Raw genomic sequence first — 27,776 nt, forward strand, 5'->3', positions numbered from 1 at the left:
GTAGTTTGATAGGGATTGCATTGAATCTGTAGATTGCTTTGGGTAGTATAGTCATTTTCACTATGTTGATTCTTCCAATGCAAGAACATGGTACATCTCTCTATCTATTTGTATCATCTTTAATTTCTTTCATCAGTGTCTTATAATTTTCTGCATACAGGTCTTTTGTCTCCTTAGGTAGGTTTATTCCTAGATGTTTTATTCTTTTTGTTGCAATGGTAAATGGGAATGTTTCCTTGATTTCACTTTCAGATTTTTCATCCTTAGTATATAGGAATGCCAGAGATTTCTGTGCATTAATTTTGTATCCTGCAACTTTACCAAATTCATTGATTAGCTCTAGTAGTTTTCTGGTAGCATCTTTAGGATTCTCTATGTATACTATCATGTCATCTGCAAACAGTGACAGCTTTACTTCTTCTTTTCCAATTTGGATTCCTTTTATTTCCTTTTCTTCTCTGATTGCTGTGGCTAAAACTTCCAAAACTATGTTGAATAAAAGTGGTGAGAGTGGGCAACCTTGTCTTGTTCCTGATCTTAGTGGAAATGGTTTCAGTTTTTCACCATTGAGAATGATGTTGGCTGTGGGTTTTTCATATATGGCCTTTATTATGTTGAGGAAAGTTCCCTCTATGCCTACTTTCTGCAGGGTTTTTATCATAAATGGGTGTTGAATTTTGTCGAAAGCTTTCTCTGCATCTATTGAGATGATCATATGGTTTTTCTCCTTCAATTTGTTAATATGGTGTATCACATTGATTGATTTGCGTATATTGAAGAATCCTTGCATTCCTGGAATAAACCCCACTTGATCATGGTGTATGATCCTTTTAATGTGCTGTTGGATTCTGTTTGCTAGTATTTTGTTGAGGATTTTTGCATCTATGTTCATCAGTGATATTGGCCTGTAGTTTTCTTTCTTTGTGACATCCTTGTCTGGTTTTGGTATCAAGGTGATGGTGGCCTCGTAGAATGAGTTTGGGAGTGTTCCTCCCTCTGCTATATTTTGGAAGAGTTTCAGAAGGATAGGTGTTAGCTCTTCTCTAAAGGCTTGACAGAATTCGCCTGTGAAGCCATCTGGTCCTGGGCTTTTGTTTGTTGGAAGATTTTTTATCACAGTTTCAATTTCAGTGCTTGTGATTGGTCTGTTCATATTTTCTATTTCTTCCTGATTCAGTCTTGGCAGGTTGTGCATTTCTAAGAATTTGTCCATTTCTTCCAGGTTGTCCATTTTATTGGCATAGAGTTGCTTGTAGGAATCTCTCATGATCTTTTGTATTTCTGCAGTGTCAGTTGTTACTTCTCCTTTTTCATTTCTAATTCTATTGATTTGAGTCTTCTCCCTTTTTTTCTTGATGAGTCTGGCTAACGGTTTATCAATTTTGTTTATCTTCTCAAAGAACCAGCTTTTAGTTTTCTTGATCTTTGCTATCGTTTCCTTCATTTCTTTTTCATTTATTTCTGATCTGATTTTTATGATTTCTTTCCTTCTGCTAACTTTGGGATGTTTTTGTTCTTCTTTCTCTAATTGCTTTAGGTGCAAGGTTAGGTTGTTTATTCTAGATGTCTCCTGTTTCTTAAGGTGGGATTGTATTGCTATAAACTTCCCTCTTAGAACTGCTTTTGCTGCATCCCATAGGTTTTGGGTCGTCGTGTCTCCATTGTCATTTTTTTCTAGGTATTTTTTAATTTCCTCTTTGATTTCTTCAGTGATCACTTCGTTATTAAGTAGTGTATTGTTTAGCCTCCATGTGTTTGTATTTTTTACAGCTCTTTTCCTGTAATTGATATCTAGTCTCATAGCATTGTGGTCGGAAAAGATACTTGATACAATTTCAATTTTCTTAAATTTACCAAGGCTTGATTTGTGACCCAAGATATGATCTATCCTGGAGAATGTTCCATGAGCACTTGAGAAAAATGTGTATTCTGTTGTTTTTGGATGGAATGTCCTATAAATATCAATTAAGTCCATCTTGTTTAATGTATCATTTAAAGCTTGTGTTTCCTTATTTATTTTCATTTTGGATGATCTGTCCATTGGTGAAAGTGGGGTGTTAAAGTCCCCTACTATGATTGTGTTACTGTTGATTTCTCCTTTTATGGCTGTTAGTATTTGCCTTATGTATTGAGGTGCTCCTATGTTGGGTGCATAAATATTCACAATTGTTATATCTTCTTCTTGGATCGATCCCTTGATCATTATGTAGTGTCCTTCTTTGTCTCTTCTAATAGTCTTTATTTTAAAGTCTATTTTGTCTGATATGAGAATTGCTACTCCAGCTTTCTTTTGGTTTCCATTTGCATGGAATATCTTTTTCCATCCCCTTACTTTCAGTCTGTATGTGTCTCTAGGTCTGAAGTGGGTCTCTTGTAGACAGCATATATATGGGTCTTGTTTTTGTATCCATTCAGCCAATCTGTGTCTTTTGGTGGGAGCATTTAGTCCATTTACATTTAAGGTAATTATCGATATATATGTTCCTGTTCCCATTTTCTTAATTGTTTTGGGTTCGTTATTGTAGGTCTTTTCCTTCTGTTGTGTTTCTTGCCTAGAGAAGTTCCTTTAGCATTTGTTGTAAAGCTGGTTTGGTGGTGCTGAACTCTCTCAGCTTTTGCTTGTCTGTAAACGTTTTAATTTCTCCATCAAATCTGAATGAGATCCTTGCTGGGTAGAGTAATCTTGGTTGCAGGTTTTTCTCCTTCATCACTTTAATTATGTCCTGCCACTCCCTTCTGGCTTGTAGAGTTTCTGCTGAGAGATCAGCTGTTATCCTGATGGGGATTCCCTTGTGTGTTATTTGTTGTTTTTGCCTTGCTGCTTTTAATATGATTTCTTTGTGTTTAATTTTTGACAGTTTGATTAATATGTGCCTTGGCGTATTTCTCCTTGGATTTATTCTGTATGGGACTCTCTGTGCCTCCTGGACTTGATTAACTATTTCCTTTCCCATATTAGGGAAGTTTTCAACTATAATCTCTTCAAATATTTTCTCAGTCCCTTTCTTTTTCTCTTCTTCTTCTGGAACCCCTATAATTCGAATGTTGGTGCGTTTAATGTTGTCCCAGAGGTCTCTGAGACTGTCCTCTGTTCTTTTCATTCTTTTTCTTTATTTTGCTCTGCAGCAGTTATTTCCACTATTTTATCTTCCACCTCATTTATCCGTTCTTCTGCCTCAGTTATTCTGCTATTGATCCCATCTAGAGTATTTTTTATTTCATGTATTGTGTTTTTAATCGATGCTTGATTCATCTTTAGTTCTTCTAGGTCCTTGTTAACTGTTTCTTGCATTTTGTCTATTCTATTTCCAAGATTTTGGATCTGGGAAATAGAATCTTGGATCATCTTTACCATCATTATTCTGAATTCTTTTTCAGGTAGACTGCCTATTACCTCTTCACTTGTTAGATCTGGTGGGTTTTTATCTTGGTCCTTCACCTGCTGTGTGTTTTTCTGTGTTCTCATTTTGCTTATGTTACTGTGTTTGGGGTCTCCTTTTTGCAGGCTGCAGGTTCGTAGTTCCCGTTGTTTTTGGTGTCTGTCCCCAGTGCCTAAGGTTGGTTTAGTGGGTTGTGTAGGCTTCCTGGTGGAGGGGACTAGTGCCTGTGTTCTGGTGGATGAGGCTGGATCTTGTCTTTCTGGTGGGCAGGTCCACGTCTGGTGGTGTGTTTTGGGGTGTCTGCGGACTTTTTATGATTTTAGGCCACCCCTCTGCTAATGGGTGGCGTTGTGTTCCTGTCTTGCTAGTTGTTTGGCTTAGGGTGTCCAGCACTGTAGCTTGCTGGTCGTTGAGTGAAGCTGGGTGCTGGTGTTGAGATGGGGATCTCTGGAAGATTTTCGCCATTTGATATTATGTGGAGCTGGGAGGTCTCTTGTGGACCAGTGTCCTGAAGTTGGCTCTCCCACCTCAGAGGCACAGCACTGACTCCGGGCTCCTCAATTTGGGATGATGTGTTGTCTATTCATGTATTCCACAGATGCAGGGTACATCAAGTTGATTGTGGAGCTTTAATCCACTGCTTCTGAGGCTGCTGGGAGAGGCTTCCCTTTCCCTTCTTTGTTCTCACAGCTCCTGGGTCTCAGCTTTGGATTTGGCCCCGCCTCTGCGTGTAGGTCGCCGGAGGGCGTCTGTTCTTCGCTCAGACAGGACAGAGTTAAAGCTCCTCTTTGATTTCTTCAGTGATCTGTTTGTTATTTAGTAATGTAGTGTTTAGCCTCCAAGTGTTTGTGCTTTTTACGTTTTTTTCCCTGTAATTGATTTCTAATCTCATAGTGTTGTGGTCAGAAAAGATGCTTGATATGGTTTCAATTTTCTTAAATTAACTGAGACTTGATTTGTGACCCAAGATGTGATGTATCCTGGAGAATGTTCTGTGTGCACTTGTGAAGAAAGTGTAATCTGCTGTTTTTGGATGGAATGTCCTATAAATATCAATTAAATCTATCTGGTCTACTTGTCATTTAAAGTTTGTGTTTCCTTATTAATTTTCTGTCTTGATGATCTGCCCAGTGGTCTAAGTGAGGTGTTAAAGTCCCCACTATTATTGTGTTACTGTTGATTTCCTCTTTTATAGCTGTTAGCATTTGCCTTATGTATTGTTGTGCTCCTATGTTGGGTGCATATATATTTATAACTGTTATATCTTCTTCTTGGATTGATCCCTTGATCATTTTGTAGTGTCCTTCCTTGTCTCTTGTAACATTCTTTATTTTAAAGTCTATTTTATCTGATATGAGTATTGCTACTCCAGCTTTCTTTTGATTTCCATTTGCATGGCATACCTTTTTTCATCCCCTCACTTTCAGTCTGTATGTGTCCCTAGGTCTGAAGTGGATCTCTTATAGAGAGCATATATATGGGTCTTGTTTTTGTATACATTCAGCAAGCCTGTGTCTTTTGGTTGGAGCAATTAATCCATTCACATTTAAGGTAATTATTGATATATATGTTCCTTTTATCATTTTCTTAATTGTTTTGGGTTTGTTTTTGAAGGTCCTTTTCTTCTCTTGTGTTTCCCACCTAGAGAAGTTCCTTTAGCATTTGTTGTATAGCTGGTTTGGTGGTGCTGAATCCTCTTAGCTTTTGCTTGTAAAGCTTTTAATTTCTCCGTCGAATCTGAATGAGATTACAAGTGAAAATAAAAATGGCAACTTGGATAGCACTTTTTAAAAAATGCAAAATACTCTGATTGATGTAAATATGAATGTATGAGAGATAGTCATGAGATAATAAACCTCTGGGGAAAAAAAACCCAGAATATTTTAAAGAGCTACAATCAGAGGATACAAAGAAGAGCTCTTGGACGTTAAAATATAATAGCAGAAATTAAAAATTCAATAGAAATTCTTGAGAATAAAGTTGAGGAAATCTTATAGAAAGTGAAACAGAAAGATAAAGCTATGGAAGATAAGACAGGCAGAGAATAGGAAAATTAGTGGGGCCAGTCCATGAAATTAAGAAGCAGAGAACAGAGAAAATAGAAGGGAGGAAACTAACACAGAAATAATTCAAGAACCTTCTCCAGAACTGAAGCACAGCATTTCCAGACTGAAATGTCTCACTGTGCCTTCATGATTATGAATGAGAAAAGCCCACCATAAGACACAGCATTGTGAAATTTCAGGATACTGAAATCAAAATATAAAATAATAAGAAAAGTATTCAGATTGAAAGTTCATGATTCATTGAAAATATCACTAATCAATTTGTCAGTAAGGCATGGAGGTAAAGAGCATGAGCTTGCCATCCAGCTCAGCTGAATTCAAATCCCAGACTCTATACTCACTAGCCCTATAACTCTGGGAAAGTCATTGCAACCCTGTGTCTCAGCTTCCATATCTGTAAAAAGGGAAATTAAAGTAGCACCTACCTTATAGGTTTGTTGTATTACATGAGATAATAAACATAAATACATACAGAAGTGTGACTGGCACATAGTGCTGAGAAAATGTTAGCCTTTGTTATTGAGCCTCTTATTAACAACTCTAGAAGCTAGAAGGCAATAGATCAAAGGCTTCACAATTCTGAGGGTACATGTTTTCTAGTCTAGAATTCTATTCCCAGCCTACTATTGCTTAAGTATCAGAGTAAAATATTTAAATTTTCAGACTACAAAAAGGTTAAAAAAAATTACCTCTTATGTGCAGTTCCTCAGGAATCTGTATTCTGCCAAAACAGAGAAAACTAAGAGAGAAAGACATGGAATCCAGGAAAAAGGAAATTCCATACAAGAAGTAGAAAGAAAATCCCCAGGATGATGGCAAAAGGAGACCCCAAACAAGAGCTAAGGTTCAGACATCCAGATGTGGAAAGTGAAAGGCTCATGAGAGACTTTTTTTAGGAGGATGACATTGATGCTTAACGTGCATGCATGTACTGAAAGAAGATTTGCACAACTGGGGAAGTAAATAAAAGAACTACAAATACATAGGAAGCTAAGAATGGACAGCAATAGCATTACCTAAAAATTAAAAAAAAAGAAACAAGGAAACCCAAACTTGTTAAGGAAAAGTAATAACAGTACCCAATATGACTGAGCAAGGTCTCGTGTTTATATAGTCATAATACTCTACACACTGTAGTGATAATACAAAATTATGATGAAACTCTGTTGAGAAAAAAGGGAAAGAGTAAGGTTGTATGTGTAAGCTGGGGATAGAGGCAGTGAAAGACAGCTAAATTGTAATTTTCCATAGTAGGAAGTCATATGTAATGCATAAAATTGAAAAATTAAGCTTGTTTGCTTGTTTCTTTGTTTGTTTGTTTTTAGATTGGTGGAAGTATGGAGGCAAATATGCTAAGAATCAGTTAAAAGAGCTAAAAGTGGCTACCTCTAGGCCACAGAAATTGGAAAGAGGTAGTCAGAGTTATGCTTTTTTACTGTAATAAGGCTTGTACAACAATTTGACTCTCTAAATTATGATCATGTGTAACTGTGATAAAAAATTAGCACTGAATTAAAAAATAAACATTGCCCCCAAAATTAGAGCACAATGAAATTAAATGACACTTGCTCATGATCAGTATTATTATGTAACAAACGTCCTTATATCCTCAAATATTAATCTCTGACAAAATCTCTGATGATTTATTTTACATAAACATCTAGAGGTAGAACTCCTTTGTTTAAAAAAGTCTATGAACTCTTTAAAGCCTCTTTGTATATATTCCCAAACTATATTCCAGAAAATTGTATCAAAATACTCTCACAGCAGCCATAGAGGAAAGTAACTCTCTCAACATACTCTCATCAGCATTAAGTATTAATTTTCAATCAATTTTGTTATTTAGTGTAAAGAAAATATAATTTAATTGGCTTATCAAAAGGAAAATTAGATTCTGTTCATATGAATAGCTGCCTAATGGTTAAAAATTTTAGTGACTTCCTGAAGGCATAGCATAGAAGTTAGCCATTAATATCCATCTTTGGGGCTTTTGTCTTTGATTAGGATATTTGGAAGAAAATGTGCCATCACACAAGTTATGTGATACAGACTTTATTATACTTGATGTCATAAAAATAAGCTTTATTCTGAGCTGAAGGAAATTAATGATCTTCGACTTTAAACATGGCCTTTCATTTTAGAAGTAGTTTTATATTTTATGACTATCTTAAATTTATGCAGTGCTTCTCTCTTGAAAATATTTGTTCAATATTCACTTAACAAACATTGATTAAGTGTATACAGTGTTCTAGAATGTACTAAGTGCTGGGACACAATGGTAAACAAAACAGTTTTTGCCCTAAAATCTCAATCCTTGTGTAGGATTTACCTAACAGCCTCAGAAAGTTAAGGTAATCTCAGCAATTGAGGGAGAAAATTATTTCTGAAAATATAAATGTCTCTATAGTATGAGAAATAGAGGTGAATAACTTGACTTCCTGGTTGCCAGCCAAGAGTTCAGTCAACTTAGAAATCGCTGCACATGAGAATATTGAAACAAATCACGTTCAGGTGTAGCATATGATTACAATTAAATGTATGGTATGCACATGTGACTCAGACGTCGTGGTCTCTATTCAGTCTCTAAAAATGGATAGAGAAATCAATCTTCATCTGAAATATATAGAATGTCCACAAACTGTGTTTTATCTTTATACATTCTCTGTAACTTAATTTTTTGTCAGAAGAGAGATTTGATCCTAGTTCAGAAAACACAAAATACTGTTACATGGTCGTTTCTGTCTTTGAACTGCATTGTCAATGACACTTTAAAAGAAATGAGACCTAACGTATACTTTAAAATGTCAACATTGAATTATATCACCATAGTAAGAAGGAAAAACGTCACACAATTTTCACCCACCAGATGTAGACCATCCTGTTGCTCTGCTTCTCAGCCTTAGTGACAGTTTCCCATTTGTACAAAAGCTATTTCTGTGACAGAAACATGCCTTCTCTTTACTAGTCAGATCTGGAGTTATAACTCTCATCAAGAAAAAAACAAAAACAAAACAAAACAAAAAACCCCCACACTGCTTAGAAGCCATAAGATGGACAGATAAAATCATTTTCATCCTCTACTCTCCTCACAGCACTGTGAGAACTTGGTTTCCCTTTTGAAAAGTGGCTTAGTGATTAGAATGGAGTCAGGGTGTACTTGCAGAAAGACAGATTAATAGGTCACATTATGACAATAGTTGGATAGCGTTATAAACGTCAGGGAGCATAACTCTCCTGTCCCAATGCTAGTGAGTAGCAAATTAAGGATTCATTATCTGAATGTCTCTATTATCAAGGGGCCATGGCTCTCATCATGCTTCAATAAAACAAACTCATAAACATATCCTTCTATTTTTCTAATCATTTCCCTATTTTTATGCTTCTTTATGTGTAGCACTGAATAGTTTCATAAGTCAGACAGATGTGAGTTTCAACCTTGATGCCACTTAATTAACTATGTTAACTTGGGCTTAAACTCTGAAAACCTCAGATCCCTCACCTGTAAAAAGAGTGAAATGCTCTCAAAAGGTAGAACAAAACTCCCCACTCCTTAACTGTGGGCTGTGCATAATGACTTCCTTCTGAAGAGTAAGTATGGAAAAGAAGAAAAACAAATAACTTTACAGTGGAGCAATCTGATAAGCTCTCCCTCAAGGTTGACACCAACAGTGATGAGTCATATGGATAGTACCTACCCTTGATATCCTGTGCTGAGCATGGCACTTTTCCTCTGTGGTCTTCCTCCCCCAAAACCCATAACCCCTCTAATTATGAGGAAAATCATCAGAAAAACCTAAACTGAAGGGCATTCTACGAAATGCCCTGACCACTACTCCCAAGAAGGTAGAAATGGCATCTTTCCTCATGAATATTTTTAGTTATTACATATTATATGATTATATATTTTCAAAATATATATTCCCACCCTACTGACTTCAGGCTTGGCCATTTGACTTGCTTTGACAAATGAAATGTGAGCAGAGATGAAGTGTGTCCCTCTGAGCTTCTGTCTTGTGATTTTGGTATGCTGTTTTCCCTCTGAAACCTCCATTAAGGCCTCGCAGTCTACCAGCCCACATCCTAAGTGAAAACAATGAGCTGCTCAGCAGCAGTGTTTCTGTGGCAGGAGAGGAAAATGTCATGTCCTGGGACCCACAGGAATCCTTAGGACAGACCGCCAAGTGAAGCTTCTTGGTTTTGTGCAGAAAGGAATTCAAGAGCAAGCCAAAGAAAAGCAAAAGCAAGTTTATTTAGAGAGATATGCACTCCATAGGCAGAATGCAGACTGTCTCAGAAAGTGAAAATGGCCTCAGGGCATGGGATTGTCAGTTTTTATGGGCTGAGTGATTTCACATGCTAACAAGTGGGAGGAATATTCTTGCTATTTTGGGGAAAGGTGGGGATTTTCCAGGAATTGGGCTACCACCCACTTTTTGGCCTTTTATGGTCTGTCTCAGAACTGTCGGGGAGTAAGGGGGAGTGATTTTTAGTATTACATTGAAGATATAATGAGCTAAAGATCAATGACCTGACTGTTCTCGAAACCATCTTGGTTTCAGCTGGTTCCAGCCAGTTTTTATCGCATCCTAACAGCTGTGCCCCTTCTTCATTTATCTGGTGGTTGGGTCCTGCCCCTTCCCCTCCTGTCTCATTACCAAGCAAAGGGCTTGTTGCCTGACACACGTAGAAGCAGATACTATGGCACCAGCTTTTGAGAAAAGAAAAAACTATTGTGAGGACAACCAGCAAGGAGACAGGAGGTACAGTTCAATTTTGTCAAACTGGGGTTCAGTCAAACTTTTAGGAGTTAGGGGAGGAGGGTTGGTAGGCAGAAGCACTGACGGGACTTTGGAACTTGGCCATTTGCAGTAAGGTACGGTAAAGGGGCTTCAGTCTAGACCCTCTGCTTCTGAAAGGGTTCCAGTGTTCAGGTTCCAGTCACGTCCGGGCCTTTGGTTCCGTGGGGGCAGAAACTTTGGTTCTGGGTGTTTTTTGAGGTCAAGATCTTCCCCTCTGCACATGCTTTGGGTTTTGTTCTGTTGTCTCTGAAAAACAACTCAGTATCTTGTTAGAAACAAGATAGGGCCAGTTTGGGGCTGGTTCTGTGGTTACGGCAGTTGACCCATGAGAGACATGTAGTATAAGAGAGAAAGAAATGTTATGAGTTATTGAGGTGGTGGGGTCATCTTATGACAGCAAAACTGAGCTTAAGCTGAGGACCTAGCTCTACTCAATAATGAAGTTCATACCTTTTCCCGTTCTCTCCCTTTCTTCCTCCATGTTCCCTCCTGTCTCCTCCACTTCTTCTACCAACTTCTTCTCATGACATGTTAATTACACATTAATTTCTGAGCTTCTCTTTCCTCTAGTAACTACCTTTGGACTTGCGCATTCCAGCTTCTCTTCTTAAATTTGCTTTTAACTATTTCTATCGCTTTCATTTTTCTGGTGTTTTCAACCAGAGGCACCAGTGAATGATTGGAGCTCAGATAAAAATCCCTCTGCTACTCAACTTCCTTGCCCCTTATTCTCCCCACATTGGTGTCCTGATGAAGTCAGATTAAAATTAACATCCAGAAACTATTTGGTTGGAGAAAGAAACCACCACAAGGGAAATTAGGGGTGTTTTTAAAGAGGTTAGGTGCTGATTATAACCATATAAGTCTAATACATTCTTTTTTTTCTTTTAGCATCAGCTACCTCCTGAATCACTGCCCAGTTGCCAGCTACAAGTCCTAGTTCCAAAGTAAGTCTAGCCAAGTCTAAAATTCTAGTTGACTCATCCAACCTTCATGTTCACCCAGGACTTACTTAAGCATCCAAAATAACTTAAAAATTTAGATTCTATCTTCCTAAGATATCTGCATCTGGTAAATGATGCAAAGGCTAAATGGGCAGAAAAGACTCCTCTTAATTATGTCTAAGTTCAATTTCACATGCATGCAACTTATATGGGGAAAAATATCATTAGATTCACCCAACCTTCACAAAGTTAAACTGTCCAATCAACTATCTTTTCAGGAAGCAAGCGTCCACAGCACAAAGCCAGAAGACTCTCTGAAAGGGTAGTGCTGTCAGATAATAGCAGAAGGAACTGCTATTCTGAAGTCAGGCGCAGTTCACATTAGCTTCAGGATTAATTTCATTGGCACAGAGAGCAAGCTCACTACCATCAGGTAAGCACACACACAACTTTTTCTAGTCCTGTAAAAAAGAGTAAGGAGGTTGATTTTCCTTCTCAACTTCTATCTTAGAATTCATATTGCCCTCTATGGAGTTCATTTATCTCTCTCATCTGAAGATGTAGGATATGTCTGCTCAGGTGGGTGCTCTGGGCATTTAGGAGCCAAATTTGAGGAGAAACAGTCTGCAAAATAATTGGTTGTTCAGGAGTAGCCTGTGTACTTCCTCCATGAAAAATCCTGTTGGTGCTGCTGTGCTGGGGGTTTAAAAGAAAGTGTAGCACAGGGGTGGGTTGTTAGGATACATTTTTCTTGTACAAAAACTTAAATGTATAGTTCAGAAAGAAAGAAAATAGTCTGGTTCATTTTGCCACACACAAATGGCATCTAGACAAAATTTGGATCAATTGGATTCCAAATCCTACTAAGATACGATGGCAATTGAGATTCTATAGCTTTTACAAAGCTGATTAGGCAATTTTCACAATGTGTAAGAATCTCTGCAGAATTTCCACTACTGTTCCTTTCCAGACTAAGAAAGAAGGAGGAAAGAGGAGAGTGATGGTTGGGGCAGTCATTTAATTGCCCTGGAAAACATTTAATTGCCTTACAGGTTTTATTTCTTTCGGCAAACTGGTCTTTGATTTTTCTGAGCTCACTATGGAAAACTTTGCTGGTCATCAAATTTCTGTTTTTTCCTATTCTTTGCTCAGTTGTTTTTGTTTGTGTGTGTTTTTAAAGATTGTTTTATAATCTACTTTAAATCTTATTTTTAAGTTTCATTATGGAACAAGAGCCAATTTGCTAAATTCTTTATACCTTTTTCATGTACAATGTTCATAACACTGTCTTATATGGATTTTTTAAAATATATTTTTGAACACAGCTTATACTGTCTATTTGAAGACAGAACAGGAAAGTCGCATATTAAATATTTTGATCACCATATACAATTGCTAGGAAGAAAAAGTCAATAGAAACCATTAAAAGTATGTCAAACATAGTAAAAAAAAAATTACCAATCAAACAGATGGTTATCATCTTGAGAGCTTGACACAGAGGTTAAGCCCAGAAAGTACAGCATTTGAATTCATGAAAGAAAGGAATACACTCTTTAAAATATCAAAAGGTAGAACCCAATACTTTTCAGAATATATTGTTTTGTGTCTTTTTAGGACTTGATGTAAAGCACTGATGAGGTCTAAATTAAACATAATGAATTGCTAATGTGTGTACTTGTGGCTAGGTCATTCATAGAAAACTTTATTATTTGGAAAACTTCAAAGATTAGCATATTATATTAAATATGGGGCATGAACAGAGACCAGTGACCCAGGTGAGTTGCTAAATATAAAATTCCCTGGAGTGATTCTAGCTTCTTTGAGTGGTTCTCGGTCTGTGGTTAGACAAGATCTTTGAATTGAAGGAGAATAGAAAAATAACTTGAGATTTGGGGGACATAGTGAATGCATTTTTTCTTGGAATGTGCACTAGATTGCTTGAGTATATTATTTACTTCCTTGCATACAAAGTTTAGATGTTCCATGTATTTGGGTTTACTTGATGAGTAACATAACATGCATATAATAAAGAAGTAATAAATACTAATATAAATACATAGAGAAAAATGTGTTCCAGACATTTGTATTAGACAATGGCATTAGTCACATCATAAGACTAACCTGTAAATTTAAGTAAAATGTACATCTTTTTGTTAATAACTTGTGTCAGTGTTGAATTCTCTTCCCCAACCTCCTCTAACCCCCCCTCCAAAAAAAAAAAAAAGAGAGAAAGAGAAAAGAAAAAATTCAGGACTTTTTATCCACTCTACCAGTATTCCGAAGAAATACTTATTTTAACTTAATCATTCTCTCACTCGTTTCATTGGAGTAGTGACCCCTCAGCTTTTCATTCCAGGAGCTACATTCTACTCATCCATGATGACATTAGTGTCCTTTTGATGGAATAAAAAGTAATTGGCTCTTTTGTGCCTTGGCTTTTGTGCTTCCTCCACCTGGAGTGTCATGGCTCTAAATTTAGTAAATGTTATTCCTTTAAAGCCTAGGTCAGTGGTGTCTCCTTCTTGAAGATTTTGCTATACAAAGTAGGAAGTTAATAATTCATCAGTTTATTTATATTTATTAAAATGTTGTGGTCAAATATGTAAATATTTCAACCATTTATTTTCCTTTACAAAATTTATTTCATATTCTAGCTGGTGGTATTGGATTTAAAATTAGCAGGGAATTTCAAATATTTGAATTAAAGCTTCATAGTGCCTCTACTAGTTATCAGTTAAAGAGAAAATTCTAGGCTTTTGTATTCCAGTGGTGGTTATTCTTTGTTTTTGCTTTCTGTCTCAGTTTTCTTTCTTTTCTTTCCCAGTACTTTGTGCAGCAGAGTTGGCTTATCTTCGTGTGTACCTTATTTTATCATAATTGCTATTTTCTCATCATTCATCCATCTCATGCAAAATTAGTTCATTAATGTATTATAATCATTTCTGAGAGCATGTCATATCCAGGAACTGTTCTTATACTCCTTAATTACAGCTCATTTTTTAAACAATGGAAGTAAGCATTTTTACTAAGAGAACTTCAGCTTTTGAGGGTTCTTTTGTTTTGTTTTACATTTAAGACAAACTCTTCTTTTGATTGAAGTATAATTGATATACAATACTGTGTTAGTTTCAGGTATATAGCAAAGTGATTTAGTTATATATATATAATATTTTTTAGATTATTTTCCATTATAAGTTATTATAAGATATTGAATATAGTTCCCTGTGCTATATAGTAAATCCTTTTTCTTATCTGTTTTATGTATAGTACTTTGTATTTGTTAATCTCATACCCCAAATTTATCCCTCTCCCCCTTCTCTTTCCCCTTTGGTAACCATAAGTTCATTTTCTATGTCTATGAATCTATTTCTATCTTGTATATAGATTCATTTGTATTATCTTTTAGATTCCACATATAAGTGATATCATATAATATTTGTCTTTCTCTGTCTGACTTACTTTACTTGGTGTGATATTTTCTAGGTCTAGCCATGTTGCTACAAATGGCAATATTTCATCTTTTTTATGGCTGAGTAGTATTCCATTGTATATATTTACCACATCTTAAGCCCATTGTCTGTTGATGGGCACTTGGGTTGTTTCCATATATTGGCTATTAGGAATAGTGCTGCTATGAACATTGGGGGGCATGTATCTTTTCAAATTATGGTTTTCTCTGGATAATGCCCAGGAGTGGTATTGCTGGATCATATAGTAACTCTATTTTAAGTTTTTAAGGAACCTCCATACTGTTCTCCATGGTGGCTGCACCAATTTTAATTCCCACCAACAGTGTAGGAGGGTTCCTTTTTCTCCACACCCTCTGTAGCATTTATTATTAGAAGACTTTTTGATGATAGCCATTCTGACAGATGTGAGGCAATACCTCACTGTGGTTTTGATTTGCATTTTTCTAATAATTAGCAATGTTGAACATCTTTTCATGTGCCTCTTGGCTGTCTTCTTTGGAGACATGTCTATTTAGGTCTTTTGCCCATTTTTTGATTGGGCCGTTTGCTTTTTGTTATTGAGTTGTATGAGCTGTTTATATATTTTGGATATTAACCCCTTGTTGGTCACATCATTTGCAAATATTTTCTCCAATTCTGTAGGCTGTCTTTTCATTTTGTTGATGGTTTCTTTGGCTGTGCAAAAGCTTTTATTATTTATTTTTGCTTTTATTTCTTTCTCCTTGGGAGACTGATATAAGAAAATATTGCTATGATTTATGTCCTAGAATGTTTTGCCTGGTTCTCTTCTAGGAGTTTTATGGTGTCATGTCTTATATTTAGGTCTTTAAACCATTTTAAGTTTATTTTTGTATATGGTGTTCTAATTTCATTGATTTACATGTATCTGTAAGACAAACTCTTTTAATGTTTTTCTTATCATTTTGATCATTACTGTTAGTTACTTATTATACAATTCTATTTTTATAAATAAGTTGCCTGAGATGGTGACTTTGACTTCTTGTGAACCATTTATGCTTGCTTTCTGGTTTGTATTAAGGTTACCAGACAAGTAATTGCAAATTAGCAAGGTATTAGCACATTAAATATGAAATGAGGTTTTTTAAAAGTGTATGTCAGTGGATGGCATCTGAATTTCTCTTAGGGAGACAAATGTTTTTGAAAAGGAAACTACCTGTTAGTGTGGAAGATGAGGATGGAGGATTATAGTTTAGAAGGAAATGTATGAAAGTATTAGCTAAACTGTTCATCATGGAAAGTTATCACAAATATGGGGGTTTCAGTGAGGGAGAGGAAAATGACAGAGGTATTAGACAGAAAAAGTGCTCAGATTATATGGCAGAAGACTGGAGCCTGCAGAGAGCAAGTTGGTGAATAATTTCTGCTAACAGGGCTATGGAAAGAGTCTTAAGAAAAGAATTATCTAATGCTCTGTTTTAAACTGTTTTCTGTATAGTTTTGTGCTGTAACTCCCCTCTTCCATTGCCTTAAAAGAGAGGAGTTATCTATACAAATTGACATTATTTTGAAATCAAAGAAAATCTTTGCCCCTCCCTATTTTTGTGTAAGACAGAGCAAAAAGAATAATCATTGGGGATGAAATAACAGTGAGACCCAGAGTTCAGCTAGAATAGAAAATGAGAACTACGGGTGTCCAGGAAAACACCAGTTAATAGATAACTCTCTGAAAACACCAGTTAATAGAAAACACCAGTTAATAGATAACTCTCTGAAGGTGGGGTGGTGGGGAAAGACGGTGAGTTTTCTACTTCTTAAAAGGATAAAAATGTTCAGTCAATTTTATTTTAATCTTAAAAAAAAGCAAGATTAATTGTGTTGACATTTGGGATACACCTATAAATGATAAATACCAAACCTATGAAAATTATTTTTCAGATTTTTATAGAAGGTGTTGCTATCAATGCAAATAGGTTTTCTTTGCCACCTGATTATGTCTTATTTCTTATGTCCTCTGTGTGTGGATTGTAAGAAAATCATTATCTTCATTTTCAAAGTGCAAACCTCAGAACATGAAGAGCGTTAAGTGACTTTGAAGGCCAGTCTGTAAGTTAGAAGTGGAATGAAACAGAATCAAAAACCCACATGGCTCAGGTTAAATTCATGATCTGTAAATACTGTGGTGAAAATAGTTAATACTTGGTACTTTACTACCTATGTGATACTGGGCATTTATCTCAGGAATGGCATCCTTCATTTTTTTTATAAAAAAGTAAACATAATATTGAATACTTTTGAGGATTAAATGATATAATATATGCAAAGCACAGTGCCTGCAACCAAATAAGCATTCAATGAATGCTAACATTATTTATTACTTTGTTCTTTCAATTATTTTTTTGGAAAATAAAGGTTAATATTAATAAAATTATTCATACTCCTTTCAATTCCTATCATTCCAGAAAACATTGTTTATAAACATTTAAGGATTTTTGGAACAGAATTTTAAAGCATTCTGGCTTTTCAGCCTATATCAATTTCAATCTCATGGACACTACAAATTTATATTAATTGTATAAGGTCTAAAAAGAAGCTCAAGGGACCCAGGGGTATTCAGATACCTCAAATCCTCCTGTTGGTTGATTATCATCCTGGGACCAACTCAGCCTGGGCTCAGGTGTAATCTTCCACAAATGCCTCACAAACAGAAAATTCAATAAAAGGAGCCATAGCAGCTCGTGGTACAAGAGCCACAGTCAGAGTCTATATGTCAAATTATAATGCTGCCACCCTTCCTTATTCCAGAAGAAAATTTCTTTATCATTAAAATTTAAGTATCGGAGTTTAGGACTTCCTCCATATTCTTGAATGTGGCTTATATATCATAAATTAGAGATGATGGAAGGGATCTTTTATCATTGTAGAAGTCAACTCTTTCTTAAAATTGAGGAAATTGAACCCAGTGATGTTAGTAACTTACTCAAGTTCCACAGCAAGTCATGGGTTTCTTTCTAATGAAGTAAAAATAGAAGACTAATACTCACCAAAAATGACAGGTAATTAATTTTTGTTAAAACTTTATTGAGGTCTAACTGACATACAGTAAACCACATATGTTTAAAAATTATAGTTTGATGAGTTTTTACATATGTGTAGACTCATGAAAGCATCACCACAGTCAAAATAATGAACATATCCTTCACCCCAAAAAGTCTCTTTGTAATCTTTTCCTCCTGCTCCTCCTTGGTCCCTGCTATCCCACCCCTGTTGTCCCAAAGCAACCACTGATCTGCTTTCTATTATTATAGTGTAATTTGCATTTTCTAGAGTTTGTATGAATAAAATTACATAGAATCTATATTTTGTCTGGCGTTTTTCACTTCAAAAATATATTTTGTGGTATATCCCTGTTTTTGCATATATCAGTGGTTGTACCCTCTTGTTGCTGAGAAGTATTCCATTTTATGGCTATACCACAATTCGTTTATTCATTTACCTAGTAGACAGGTGGTAACATGGACATTTGGGTTATTTCTAATTTGGGGCTACTAAAAATAAAGTGGCTATGAGTATAGTGTGTAAGTCTTTGAGTCAACATTTGCTTTTGTTTTTCTTGGGTAAATCCCTAGGAGTGAGTGAAATGTTTGAGTAGTATAGTAGGTATGTATTTAACTTTTTTAAAAATTTATTTATTTACTTATTTATTTTTGGCTGCATCAGGTCTTTGTTGCTGCACACGGGCTTTCTCTGGTTGCGGCAAGCGGGGGCTACTCTTCGTTGCGGTGCGCGGGCTTCCCATTGTGGTGGCCTCTCTTGTTGCGGATCTCTAGGTGTGCGGGCTTCAGTAGTTGTAGAACGTGGGCTCAGTTGTTGTGGCTTGTGGGCTCTAGAGCGCAGGCTCAGCAGTTGTGATGCACGGGCTTAGTTGTTCCACGGCATGTGGGATCTTTCTGGACCAGGGCTCAAACTGGTGTCCCCTGCATTGGCAGGAAGATTCTTAACCACTGCACCACCAGGGAAGTCCCAACGTATTTAACTTTTTAAGATACTACCAAACTATCCTCCAAAGTAGTTTTATCATTTTACATTTCCACCAGCAGTGTGTGAGAGTTCCAGTTGCTCCATGTCTTCACCAACATTTTGCATAGACAGTCTTTTTTATTTTAGCCATTCTAGCAAATGTGTAGGGGTATATCATTGAAGTTTTTATTTGCATTTCACCAATGACTCATGATATAGAGTATATTTCTGTGTGTTTATTTGACATCTATATATCTTCTGTGATGAAATGTCTATTAAAATCTTTTTGCCCATTTTTAAATTGGGTTGTTTTATCTTCTTTTTACTGGATTGTAAGAACTCTTTATATATTCTGGATAAAAGGCCTTTTCCAGGAACTTTTTATTGCTTTATCACACTGATGAGAACATCCAGTACACTGTTAAATAAAAGTAGTGAGATAAGACATCCTTACCTTGTTCCTGACCTTAGGGGTAAGTCCTTCACCACCAAAATGCCCTTTATCAGGTTGAGGAAGTTCCCTTACACTTACTGAATAAGACTTTTTTTTTTTTTTAAATAGGACAGAATTCCCTTGGTACCACAGGAGAGAGCTCAGCTGTGAAATTTAGGCATAATTCCCCACAGGAATAAAACCCCTATATGCAAAAGTGAAAGTTGGAGGCATGTTTTGGAATCAAGCTGTACTGACCACACAGGAAGCAAATTTTTGCCTCTAAGAGGAATGAAAAATACTAATATGTGTGCCTGTGTTCTTCCTATGCTTATGTTAGAAATTAATAGTTGATCACAGCATTCTTTACTGGGAAACCCAAATGCAAACACAGAAACCAGGTTATCATAGGGTCTGGGTAGCTACTAAAGTTGGCATGTATGATGAGTATTTTCATCCCTATCCTGCAATATTTATACATAAAAAATAAAGAATAAAATATCCAATTAAGTGATGTAGTGTGGATGTGGATATAATATCAGTTGGTATCTGGATACTGTCAGTAAGCAACTTTAGAGAATTATCTTACAGCTTTGGGAGCCTTTTCATAACTATTCCTCCATACAACCTTGTGGAGAAGGCAGGGATTTGGAGAGGCTGAATCATTTATAATACTGTAGGACCATAAGATGTTCCAGAAGGAAAGTTTGTTTGAGAACATCTAACTCAGAAGTTTTCAGACTTTTCTGTTCCTAGCTTTAAAACATGTTCTTTTAAAGAACCCCATAGAAAAGTTCAATACATAAACCAGCTGAAAGCAGGACTGTTGTAGTCTCCCCATGCCCCATCCCTTTGGAACCCCTGAGGTATCTCAATGAAAAATGCTAAGGCTTCACTGAGCGAAGTTTCAAAACCACTGATCTCACCCAACTTTCACTTTACAGATGTTGAAGTATAAGGAGTGATATAAAGTACCTAAGATAACCAGGTAGAGAATAACAAAATTGAGACTTGAAGACAAATCACTTGTTCCTGGTCTGATATTTTCTTCTGCACCATGTGCACACAAAGAAAATATTTTGATTATATGTACATGAGTCATTAATGATAATAATAAAACTGCATAGCCACATAATACTTCACAAAGCACTCTCTCATTTATATCTCACTTGGCTCCCATAGCACCTTCATTTACAAATTAAGAAACTGAGGCTCAAAGAGAAGTAATTTGCCCAAGGTTAGAGAGCTGCTATGTTGTTAGGTTGAGACTCAACCACAACTTTACCTATACTTAGGTTAATGTACCATGTGCTCTGTACCCACAGAAATTTAGGGCTCACAGCCTTCTGCAAAGCTCCAGACTCATATATACCACCACTAATGAGTTATTTCCATCTTCATCTTCAGTGCCCCACAGGTATCCCCAACTTGTCACATCCAAGGTGGAACTAACATCTCTGCTACCCCTCAAACACATGTAGATGGGTCCTGGACATCTGTACTTTAAAAAATCTCCCCAGGCAGTACTAATGGGCAGCTGGGATGGTGAACCACTGGCCTAGAGAATAGAACCCCAGCCCCTTAGCACAGCACACAAAGCCTCTATAATAATTCCAGTGTGATAAATCCAATCTGATCCTCTGCTACTAGGAGCCTGATACTTTGTGGTCCAGGATCATAATATCTACCATTTATTGAACTTGATACATTCTTTCAGTCTTCTGTACAATGTTCCTTCCTTTGTTTATTGGGGTCTTCTCCAACCTTCTGGTGGATGCCTACAATTCCTCCATTAGAGACTCATCTTGTTAATATAAGGGTTTGACCCCTGTTAAAATGCAAATAACTTCAGGAAGGAAAACATTAAGTTGTTTTTAATTAATTATGTATCCCTGTTAATAAAATACATAGGAGTAGGTTTTTAAGAAGACAGAGGATGAGAGCAAGAGGGAGTGTAGGAAAACGGCATTGGCAAATGGGTAAAAAGCTGAGGAACTGAATGCTGAGAAAATGTGCAATTCCACAGGGCTGAGTCAAATAAGTTATGAATTATTGTTTTGGATGAGCAAAATTAAGGTAGATTGTTATATAAAAATAGAAGAATACTAAAATTTGGCTATTTCTAATAATTTTCAGAAATTTCTCTAGTAATATAAAAAGTAAATGTGTACTAGAGTGAACAAATCAAAAGGTTATAGATAATAAAGCCACAGTGTCAGAAACAAGTAAAATATCCAGTGATACAGATAGTTCAGTAAGTTATGTATTTGCATTATAAATGATGTTCTAGAGGTTATAGGATAAGAAAGATATTCAGGATAAATAGTGAAATAAAAAGTCCATATTATAAAATAACATATATGATCCTGTATTTGTGAAAAATATATGTGCATACATCAGGACCTAGCCCTGATGTTCACAGTGCCTATCTTTGCAGGGTAGGAGGAAACTATGAATATTCCTTTTAAGAAAATAAGAAAAAATTGCTTATCTATGTTCTTTAATTTTGTTTTGAACTGCAATTTTAAAAGTATAACAAACTTTTTAAAGGAAGTCCAGTAGAAGTTATAAAATTCGAATCTGTTCTGTCAGATCACACTGGATTATTAATTATAAGGGAATATGGGGATGAACATGTGCATATGAGTACATGACTGAGGGCCTCAGTGAGGATTCTGTGAAGCAGAGCAGTGCCAAAGTTGGCCATAGGATCTCTATATGCTAGATCCTGCTTACATGACAGAAACAAACAAACAAACCCAGAGCACCCATGTAATTAAAAACTATTTAAAGCCAAATAAGATTTTGCAAGATGAAGAGTTTCATTCATGAAAATAAACACATGTGTTGGACTTCCGGGTAAGATGGTGGAAGAGTAAGACGCGGAGATCACCTTCCTCCCCACGGATACACCAGAAATACAACTACATGTGGAACAACTCCTACAGAACACCTACTGAACGCTGGCAGAAGACCCCAGACCTCCCAAAAGGCAAGAAACTCCCCACATACCTGGGTAGGGCAAAGCGGAGAGATCCCCACACAGAGGATCGGTGCCGAGCGGCACTCACCAGCCCAAGAGGCTTGTCTGCTCGCCCGCTGGGGCGCGCAGCGCTGGAAGCTGAGGCTCGGGCTTCGGTCAGAGCACAGGGAGAGGACCGGGGCTGGCGGTGAGAACTCAGCCTGAAGGGGGCTAATGTGCCACAGCTAGCCGGGAGGGAGTCCGGGAAAAGTCTGGAGCTGCCGAAGAGGCAAGAGACTTTTTCTTCCCTCTTGGTTTCCTGGTGCGCGAGGAGAGGGGATTAAGAGCGCTGCTTAAAGGGGCTCCACAGACGGGCGCGAGTCGCGACTGAAAGCGCGGAGCCCAGTGACGGGCGTGGGATGCTGGGGCTGCTGCTGCCGCCGCCAAGAAGCCTGTGTGCGAGCGCAGGTCACTGCCCACACCGCCCTTCCGGGAGCCTGTGCAGCCCGCCACTGCTGGGGTCCCGGAATCCAGGGGCGGCTTCCCTGGGAGAACGCACGGCGCGCCTCGGGCTGGTGCAACGTCACGCCGAACTCTGCCGCTGCAGGCTAGCCCCACACTCCGTGCCCGTCCCTCCCGCCCGGCCTGAGTGAGCCAGAGTCCCCGAAGAGGCTGCTCCTTTAACCCTGTCCTGTCTGAGCGAAGAACAGATGCCCTCCGGCGACCTACACGCAGAGGCAGGGCCAAATCCAAAGCTGAGACCCAGGAGCTGTGAGAACAAAGAAGAGAAAGGGAAACCTCTCCCAGCAGCCTCAGAAGCAGCGGATTAAAGCTCCACAATCAACTTGATGTACCCTGCATCTGTGGAATACAGGAATAGACAACACATCATCCCAAATTGAGGAGCCCGGAGTCAGTGCTGTGCCTCTGAGGTGGGAGAGCCAACTTCAGGACACTGGTCCACAAGAGACCTCCCAGCTCCACATAATATCAAATGGCGAAAATCTTCCAGAGATCTCCATCTCAACACCAGCACCCAGCTTCACTCAACGACCAGCAAGCTACAGTGCTGGACACCCTAAGCCAAACAACTAGCAAGACAGGAACACAACGCCACCCATTAGCAGAGAGGTGGCCTAAAATCATAAAAAGTCCGCAGACACCCCAAAACACACCACCAGACGTGGACCTGCCCACCAGAAAGTCAAGATCCAGCCTCATCCACCAGAACACAGGCACTAGTCCCCTCCACCAGGAAGCCTACACAACCCACTAAACCAACCTTAGGCACTGGGGACAGACACCAAAAACAACGGGAACTACGAACCTGCAGCCTGCAAAAAGGAGACCCCAAACACAGTAACATAAGCAAAATGAGAACACAGAAAAACACACAGCAGGTGAAGGACCAAGATAAAAACCCACCAGATCTAACAAGTGAAGAGGTAATAGGCAGTCTACCTGAAAAAGAATTCAGAATAATGATGGTAAAGATGATCCAAGATTCTATTTCCCAGATCCAAAATCTTGGAAATAGAATAGACAAAATGCAAGAAACAGTTAACAAGGACCTAGAAGAACTAAAGATGAATCAAGCATCGATTAAAAACACAATACATGAAATGAAAAATACTCTAGATGGGATCAATAGCAGAATAACTGAGGCAGAAGAACGGATAAATGAGGTGGAAGATAAAATAGTGGAAATAACTACTGCAGAGCAGAATAAAGAAAAAAGAATGAAAAGAACAGAGGACAGTCTCAGAGACCTCTGGGACAACATTAAACGCACCAACATTCGAATTATAGGGGTTCCAGAAGAAGAAGAGAAAAAGAAAGGGACTGAGAAAATATTTGAAGAGATTATAGTTGAAAACTTCCCTAATATGGGAAAGGAAATAGTTAATCAAGTCCAGGAGGCACAGAGAGTCCCATACAGAATAAATCCAAGGAGAAATACGCCAAGGCACATATTAATCAAACTGTCAAAAATTAAACACAAAGAAATCATATTAAAAGCAGCAAGGCAAAAACAACAAATAACACACAAGGGAATCCCCATCAGGATAACAGCTGATCTCTCAGCAGAAACTCTACAAGCCAGAAGGGAGTGGCAGGACATAATTAAAGTGATGAAGGAGAAAAACCTGCAACCAAGATTACTCTACCCAGCAAGGATCTCATTCAGATTTGATGGAGAAATTAAAACGTTTACAGACAAGCAAAAGCTGAGAGAGTTCAGCACCACCAAACCAGCTTTAAAACAAATGCTAAAGGAACTTCTCTAGGCAAGAAACACAACAGAAGGAAAAGACCTACAATAACAAACCCAAAACAATTAAGAAAATTGGAATAGGAACATACACATCGATAATTACCTTAAATGTAAATGGACTAAATGCTCCCACCAAAAGATACAGATTGGCTGAATGGATACAAAAACAAGACCCATATATATGCTGTCTACAAGAGACCCACTTCAGACCTAGAGACACATACAGACTGAAAGTAAGGGGATGGAAAAAGATATTCCATGCAAATGGAAACCAAAAGAAAGCTGGAGTAGCAATTCTCATATCAGACAAAATAGACTTTAAAATAAAGACTATTAGAAGAGACAAAGAAGGACACTACATAATGATCAAGGGATCGATCCAAGAAGAAGATATAACAATTGTGAATATTTATGCACCCAACATAGGAGCACCTCAATACATAAGGCAAATACTAACAGCCATAAAAGGAGAAATCAACAGTAACACAATCATAGTAGGGGACTTTAACACCCCACTTTCACCAATGGACAGATCATCCAAAATGAAAATAAATAAGGAAACACAAGCTTTAAATGATACATTAAACAAGATGGACTTAATTGAGATTTATAGGACATTCCATCCAAAAACAACAGAATACACATTTTTCTCAAGTGCTCATGGAACATTCTCCAGGATAGATCATATCTTGGGTCACAAATCAAGCCTTGGTAAATTTAAGAAAATTGAAATTGTATCAAGTATCTTTTCCGACCACAATGCTATGAGACTAGATATCAATTACAGGAAAAGAGCTGTAAAAAATACAAACACATGGAGGCTAAACAATACACTACTTAATAACGAAGTGATCACTGAAGAAATCAAAGAGGAAATTAAAAAATACCTAGAAAAAAATGACAATGGAGACACGACGACCCAAAACCTATGGGATGCAGCAAAAGCAGTTCTAAGAGGGAAGTTTATAGCAATACAATCCCACCTTAAGAAACAGGAGACATCTAGAATAAACAACCTAACCTTGCACCTAAAGCAATTAGAGAAAGAAGAACAAAAACATCCCAAAGTTAGCAGAAGGAAAGAAATCATAAAAATCAGATCAGAAATAAATGAAAAAGAAATGAAGGAAACGATAGCAAAGATCAAGAAAACTAAAAGCTGGTTCTTTGAGAAGATAAACAAAATTGATAAACCATTAGCCAGACTCATCAAGAAAAAAAGGGAGAAGACTCAAATCAATAGAATTAGAAATGAAAAAGGAGAAGTAACAACTGACACTGCAGAAATACAAAAGATCATGAGAGATTCCTACAAGCAACTCTATGCCAATAAAATGGACAACCTGGAAGAAATGGACAAATTCTTAGAAATGCACAACCTGCCAAGACTGAATCAGGAAGAAATAGAAAATATGAACAGACCAATCACAAGCACTGAAATTGAAACTGTGATAAAAAATCTTCCAACAAACAAAAGCCCAGGACCAGATGGCTTCACAGGCGAATTCTGTCAAGCATTTAGAGAAGAGCTAACACCTATCCTTCTGAAACTCTTCCAAAATATAGCAGAGGGAGGAACACTCCCAAACTCATTCTACGAGGCCACCATCACCTTGATACCAAAACCAGACAAGGATGTCACAAAGAAAGAAAACTACAGGCCAATATCACTGATGAACATAGATGCAAAAATCCTCAACAAAATACTAGCAAACAGAATCCAACAGCACATTAAAAGGATCATACACCATGATCAAGTGGGGTTTATCCCAGGAGTGCAAGAATTCTTCAATATATGCAAATCAATCAGTGTGATAAACCATATTAACAAACTGAAGGAGAAAAACCATATTATCTTCTCAATAGATGCAGAAAAACTTTTGACAAAATTCAACACCCATTATGATAAAACCCTCCAGAAAGTAGGCACAGAGGGAACTTACCTCAACATAATAAAGGCCATATGTGACACACCCACAGCCAACATCATTCTTAATGGTGAAAAACTGAAACCATTTCCACTAAGATCAGGAACAAGACAAGGTTGCCCACTCTCACCACTATTATTCAATGTAGCTTTGGAAGTTTTAACCACAGCAATCAGAGAAGAAAAGGAAATAAAAGGAATCCAAATTGGAAAAGAAGAAGTAAAGCTGTCACTGTTTGCAGATGACATGACACTAAGAGAATCCTAAAGATGCTACCAGAAAACTACTAGAGCTAATCAACGAATTTGGTAAAGTAGCAGGATACAAAATTAATGCACAGAAAGCTCTTACATTCCTATACATTAAGGATGAAAAATCTGAAAGAGACATTAAAGAAACACTCCCATTTACCATTGCAACAAAAAGAATAAAATACTGAGGAATAAACCTACCTAAGGAGACAAAAGACCTGTATGCAGAACACTATAAGACACTGATGAAAGAAATTAAAGATGATACAAACAAATGGAGAGATACACCATGTTCTTGGATTGGAAGAATCAACATAGTGAAAATGACTATACTACCCAAAGCAATCTACAGATTCAGTGCAATCCCTATCAAACTACCAATGGCATTTTTCACAGAACTAGAACAAAATAATCTCACAATTTGTATGGAAACACCAAAGACCCCGAATAGCCAAAGCAATCTTGAGAAAGAAAAATGGAGCTGGAGGAATCAGGCTCCCAGTCTTCAGACTATATTACAAAGCTACAGTAATCAAAACAGTATGGTATTGGCACAAAAACATAGATATAGACTAATGGAACAGGATAGAAAGCCCATAGATAAACCCATGCACATATGGTCACCTTATCTTTGATAAAGAAGGCAAGAATATACAATGCAGAAAAGACAGCCTCTTCAATAAGTGGTGCTTGGAAAACTGGACAGCTACGTATAAAAGAATGAAATTAGAACACTCCCTAACACCCTACACAAAAATAAACTCAAAATGGATTAAAGACCTAAATATAAGGCCAGACAGTATAAAACTCTTAGAGGAAAACATAGGTAGAACACTCTATGACATAAATCACAGCAAGATCCTTTGTGACCAACCTCCTAGAGAAATGGAAACAAAAACAAAAATAAACAAATGGGACCTAATGAAAGTTAAAAGCTTTTGCACAGCAAAGGAAACCATAAACAAGACAAAAATACACCCCTCAGAATGGGAGAAAATATTTGCAAATGAAGCAACTGACAGAGGTTTAATCTCCAAAATTTACAAGCAGCTCATGCAACTCAATATCAAAAGAACAAACAACCCAATCCAATAATGGGCAGAAGACCTAAATAGACATTTCTCCACAGAAGATATACAGATTGCCAACAAACACATGAAAGCATGCTCAACATCACTAATCATTAGAGAAATGCAAATCAAAACTACAATGAGGTGTTACCTCACACTAGTCAGAATGGCCATCATCAAATAATCTACAAACAATAAATGCTGGAGAGGGTGTGGAGAA

The sequence above is a fragment of the Mesoplodon mirus genome, assembly GCF_964341445.2.
Source record: "Mesoplodon mirus genome assembly, chromosome: 6".
Taxonomy (NCBI): domain Eukaryota; kingdom Metazoa; phylum Chordata; class Mammalia; order Artiodactyla; family Ziphiidae; genus Mesoplodon; species Mesoplodon mirus.